Source organism: Helianthus annuus, chromosome 3 (genome assembly GCF_002127325.2).
Source record: "Helianthus annuus cultivar XRQ/B chromosome 3, HanXRQr2.0-SUNRISE, whole genome shotgun sequence".
NCBI classification, from domain to species: Eukaryota; Viridiplantae; Streptophyta; class Magnoliopsida; order Asterales; family Asteraceae; genus Helianthus; species Helianthus annuus.
In genome coordinates this window covers 110,520,808-110,527,262 of record NC_035435.2, presented here as the reverse complement: position 1 = coordinate 110,527,262, position 6,455 = coordinate 110,520,808, and positions in this window count along the sequence as shown.

The following is a 6,455-nucleotide window of genomic DNA, read 5'->3' as shown; positions in this document are numbered from 1 at the left end:
AATAAATCACTCAACACTCGGCCGTAGGTGTATTTTTAGTGAATCACTCGAGAGCGGCATGGAACTCACGCCTTCCATAGGCTTGCCAAGCAATCAATCCTCCTCCTTTTTAACTTTTTACCTTTGTAAATATCAAGAGGACTTTTTGGGTGAAGGGTTAGGATTGGGTTAAAGGTGGGTGGTTGGGTTAGTGGTTAGTAAAAGGGCGAAAAGCGTAAAAAGCGTCGGTTTTCGAAAAAAAATTTTAGTGACTTTTTATTTTGAAGTATTTCTCCAAACAAGCTTTTGTTTGTATAGCTTTGTTTGTTTTTAACTTCATCATCATATATATTTTCTTTTCTTTTTTTTTTCTTTTTTTTTAGTCACATAAAAGAACGAGCTTGCAAAAAACCGAGCTTTGTTACTAAAATAAGGGGTGAAAAATAAAAAGGTTTTTGGTGGGTAAAAAGGGTTTTAGGGTAATGAAATGAAAGGTTTAGGCTCAAAGGGGTTAACTAGGGGGATTTTGGGTAGATGGTAAAAAAAAATTGAAAAATAATGGTGTAGAAAGAAAAATGGTTAGTCCTAATGCCTCCATCATTTACTTACTTGGGTTTAAGTTGGTAAGGACCGGGAATGAATCGTCGTGGCAAGTTCTAGAGTTGTAAGAACCAAGCGGCTATTCACACAAGAAACGAAAAATGAGCATTTAGTCTAAAGATGTAAATTTGTATGCTCAATAAAGGCTCAAAACTCACTTTTGTGGGAATGGGTTTTTAATGTGATCAAGTATATATAATTAAATTTTAACTAGACTTGTTATGCCGTTTCATAATTTTCTTATGTTGGTTCTTGTTATCACGACGCTTTCGGTTGTAAATTATATAAAAATATAACCTTATTAATCTTGTGATTCCCAACTTAAACTTTAGACAAGTAAAAAAAAAATATGAAAATTTTTGAAAAATTTGGGGTGTTTAGCGGTTCCAATAGAGTTTTGTGTAAGGCTTGTTATTAGGACTTGCAAAATTTCAAAGTGTTAGCTTCCCCCCTACACTTAAATTACACATTGTCCTCAATGTGTCCCAAAAATAAATTTTTAGGTTGATTGGATGTGTGGTGTAGTGTTAAAAAGCAAAGATTTATGTTACTGGCAGTCTGGACACTGCCCCGTGGTGACCGGGCACGGCCCCGTGGTCAGGTGCCAGTAACAGAAATTAAAGAAATGAGACAGAAGCCTGGACACGGGGGCGTGTCTGTTGAACACGGCCCGTGTCCAGTTACCTGAACTGGGCGTTTTTCTGCAGGTGGCTCAGCACGGGGCCGTGTTGGTTGGGCACGGCCCGTGTTGAGCCTTCTGTGATGGAGATTTGTGTCGGGTTGCTCTGTTCTTTGTGCATGAGGCCATTTTTCTCGTTCCCTTTTTCATCCATTACCACCATAAGTGTGTTTTATTCATCAATAACCATCAATCTTAGAAACCATCATATCATTGCAAACATAGAGAATTACATATAGTTAACTAAATAACTAGGGGGATACATGAGGTTATCATAAAGGTTCTACTTATTTAGGAAAATTTCGGGAATAGCTTCCCGATGTAGTAAGACCCTTTAGCCGATGGCTCCTCGGTTATTGTTCAAAGCCACTCTTCTATCTCCCTTGGGAGGAAGAAAGCAGCTTCATTCTCTTCAGTGGCTTGAGGAGGAACATTCACCGGGACTCCTTGCACCACCCTTTTCTGAGGCCCTTGGTGCATGGCATGCCATTCAGCCGGAATGATGACCTCGGGCACTACATTCCACGCTCTTTGGGTTATTATGGGAACCAAAGGCGGGGAGGCGAGAAGGTTTAACCTCTGGTGCCAGAGGTTCACTTCTCGAAGACAGCCTTCCAATCCTACCGTCAGATGATTAATACGGTCCACTAACGCTTCTTCTACTCCCGTCATCTCGTCTATGGCTTCCCTTAAGGCGTAAACGTAGTTTACTAGGGAGTCTTCTTCTGTGGACGACCTTCTCCCATTTCGGTTATTTCGTGAAGATGATCCGCTAGTCCTGCTGGCCATTTTCTGTGAAAGAAACAGAAGATAACTAAATTTTTGCAAAACAGCACCTCGAGCACGGCCCCGTGCGCACTGAGCACGGCCCCGTGTTCAGTTGTCTGCAGGATTTTTGGCTAAGGATTCTTGGGTTTTAAATTATTTTCACATATTTTAACTGTGGTTTAAGCTTAGATAATTTAAAACAAAGTTATCGAATCAACTTTAAACAAGAATCCGCAGCAAATAATCTTACAAACTTTACATAGAAGGTTGGAATCATGGGGTTTCCAAGCTTCCATGGAGGAGATGTTTGAAAAATTTTGAAAGAAGGAGAAATGAACAAAAGTGGAAAGGACAAGATGGTCCTTGGGAACCTTCTTTTAGCACTTACCTAGGATGGTATATGTGAAGATCCCAGGAATCTCTGTCTATTGAAGTGGTCAAAAATGAGCAGGAATCAGGCTGCATTTAAAGAAAACGACAGCACGCTGGACACGGCCCCGTGTCCGCTGGGCACGGCCCCGTGTGCAGAGAAAATCCTGACACATTTTGTCCGTATTCTGACAAAATCAGCAGAGAATCTTCTGGGTGGGAACGGGGTCGTGTTGACCGGACACGGCCCCGTGTCGGGAGGCTGTTTTATGGAGTTTTGTTGCTCCTAAGGAGTTTATTTATATCGGTTGGTTCTTGATTTGTTGGAACAACCCCAAAGTGCCTAAGATACCTTAATTGTCCTATACTAAGGCGAGAACGCAAGAGGTTATCGGTGAGGGTAATTCCTATTTTCATTCTAGGTGGACAAGTCCAACCCTTTTTCGGGCTCTCGTTAAAGAAGGTGTATGCCGAATCGCTCAGGTCTATGTATGCATCGAACGAAGTCGATGGAGAGTCCTTCACGGCACAATCGGCACAGGGACGACTACCGTCCAAGTCTTTTCTAGGTATGAAGGTATTTTCGGGAGCAACGAGGTTGTCGGAATGCGGTTCCAACATTTCCTCATGGTCATCGTCTTGGAGCGGATCAATAAAATCCTTCCTAAGTTCCTTTGACCAATTTAGAATTAGTTCTTCTAGTTGAAATAACTCGTCAAGGAGCATTTCCCCTAGAATATCTGGCTGGGCGCATTCGAGGGAGAGATAGTGCTTATTTTTACTTTCGCCTCTCTTAAGGTTATAAGGAATCGGTGGGTCTATATAGTGGGGCCTATAATTTAGAAAATAACATTTTAGTTCTTCATGTTCGCCTCCACATAATCGACACCACGTACCATAAGAGTTCCGAAAGTAAAAAGAATTACTATCACTCATGTTTGTGTCAGAAATTACCAACCGCCGGGATCTAACGGTTCTGTTTTCAGTAAGAGAATCTTGGGCACGGGGGCGTGTTGAGTGGACACGGCCCCGTGTTCAGCTTACTGTCTGACTGAAAACAGGATTGCCAGTTCCAATGATTGAGCACGGGGGCGTGTTCAGCGGGCACGGCCCGTGCTGAGCTCTGCAGAAGCTGAAAAACTAAGAAAAATCCTAAAAATTAAAAAGAAAAATAAAAATATGATTAGGCCGTTGATTCCTAACTTTCTTAAAATCCTTGTGTCCCCGGCAGCGGCGCCAAAAACTTGATGCATGTCAGTGTGTATATATTTTTGATGTATATTTTTAAGCCCTTTTTACACTTTTAGCCAAGTTTTAAATTTATAAAACACGATATTCACTAACACTAAACACACATATGGGCAAGTGCACCCATCGTGGACGTAGTATAGTGTTGGTAAGATACCGAGGTCGTCCAAGGACACAAGAGCTTTTAATACCGGTTTATCCTCAACGTCTAATCAAATCAAAAAGTGAGAAAAATATTTTTAAACTAAGAAAATAAAAACTAACTAAATGCTGAAAAATAAAATAAAAATAAAAACAGATAGACAAGATGAATCACTTGGATCCCACTCGTGTATTAGTATAACCTTTGATTATTTTCGCACTTTTGCACTTGTTTAAGAGATTATCTTAGTTATTGTAGTAGGCCCCTCTTTTGAAGGCGACGTTACCCTCAACCCAGTAGTTTGAGTCAGCAAGGATACAATCCTAAAGGGTCGGATTATTGGAAGATAATGAATTAAGTTATTAATGCAAATTATGGTAGGCCCCGCTTTTGGCGGTGACGTTACCCTCGGCTAAGTAGTCTGAGTCAGCAGGGATACAGTCCTAAATAGCCGGGTTATAGTATTAATAGTAGTTAACTTATGAGGGGGTCAAAGAGTTTGGATCCCCGCCATCCAATACCTATGGGTATTGAAGGAGATCCTACTAAATTTAACCCAGGTCCCAAGCAGGACCTCTAAACGCTGAACAAGGGCAAGACCGTTACCAAACCGTTCCCTTAACCCCCGACCAGGTAGCCAACATACCTCCATATAGACCGTGGAGATATGAATGGTGAAAATCTTTTATTTTATATAGACAGTAAAATAATGCCAAGACACCACGGACAAACGATAAGGAAAGATCACCTTCAACATAAGCAACTAGTTATTAAAGTCATTAATACAAAAACAAATAAAAAGTGCAAAAGATTAAAAATAAAAAGTATTATACTAAACACTTGTCTTCACCAAGTGATGTAAGAGACTTAGGCAAACATGGCCTTGATTGTCAAGAACTCTTACGATCAATCTTGGATCCCGAGACGACTCACACACTCTACGATGGACAATGGATGATGGTGGTGGATGATGGTGTTATGGTGGTGGTGGGTGGTGGATGAAGTGTGAGAGAGGTGGTGTGCCAAGGGATGAGATGGAATGAAACCAAGCACCCCTATTTATAGGCTGAACAGAAGGCTGGGCACGGCCCCGTGTCCGCTGGACACGCCCCCGTGCCCGTCTGACACTCTCTCTCCTCATTAATTGTAATTCGCAATTACAATTAATGCGCCTGCTGTACTTTCACCACGCCCCCGTGCTCACTGGACACGCCCCCGTGGTGGGCAATGGAAGCTTCTACAAGTTTGTCTTTTATGCTGCTTCTTGGGCACGGCCCCGTGCTGGCTGAGCACGGGGCGTGTTCAGGCTTCTGTTTTCTCTTCTTTGCTTTGGAGGATGCCGTTGAGGGTCCGGGCAGTCTACTTTTATTCCTTTTCTTTTATTTATGCTAGAATTAGTTGTCTTTTTGCTTCTTTTGTGAATTTGAGCTCATTTCATCCTGAAAATACAAAAGGAAGACAAAAACACTCTTTTTCCAACATTAGTACTTAAAAAGGGTTAGTTTTATGCCTTAATTGATGTGATTTATATGTTGCATTTTACACACATCACAACCAAACAAAATATCATATCCAAGTATCACAATGTAGCTGAAATAGATCCACAGGCGGATCAAAATAAAAGGAGAAACTGTTCAACAGATAATGGCATCCAAGCTTGCGAGACTCTAACGATGCTAAGGAGTGGCCAGCCTATTACGTGTAGAACCTGCACTTAATCTTTTTGGGGAAAATACGTCAGTTTACACTGGTAAATACAATTTAACTGACTCATTTTGAAAACATTTAAAAATTTGTTTGAATGCACATGACATACAACTTTTTATAACTTGGGATAATTAATAAATTTTAAACTTGTAAAAGAATTACATGTCTGTTATGCGTTCAGTCGCCTGGTTCGTGCCGGGTTTAAGATTAATAGACACACCACATAGTATAAATCCGCGGCGGGAAACCAACGGATTATACCTTAATAAATATGGACACATTGTCGGGTGTACGCCTACACCCGCGTGTCAAGGTCGTGGCCATTTCATGAATGATGCCAAGGATATCCGGGACATGGTCATTAAACTCCCAAAGGTGTAAAACAAACAAAACCATTTTTTAAACAGGTCACATTGATAATACCCAACTACTAATGAGTAGGGGTCAATTGCCCGACCAAGCGGTATTTTATATACCGTACCCCAAGCCCGTATAAGGGAAAATAAGTTAAAAGTATTTACCTGAGCAAGTATAAACCACAATGAGCAAATGCAAGTATCTTTTACTGGGTCTCCTATTCTGGAAAGAAGGTTTATAATAACCTATTAGAATCCTAACGGGTCTTTAATATAGCCTAAACTTAGACCGGTTAGTTTCAAGGAATAAATGCGGTTTATTCGCATGAAAGGCGACCACCAGGAAGGAGTGTGATTTAGACCCAACAAGTTTGGAGACTTGTATAATATGGGAAAACTAAACACATTCTGGATTTTGGGACAAAGATGATATGGTTTGACCCGTTTTGGCTAATATGCGTAAACTAGTTACATAAGCCGATCCGAACGCGAAAGTGCGTAACGGGTAATCATATAAATCATATACAAGTTCCTTGAGATTATATGCACTAAATATGTTGTGATATCAGTAAGATATGTCCAATTATGCCCATAATAAGTTTAAACT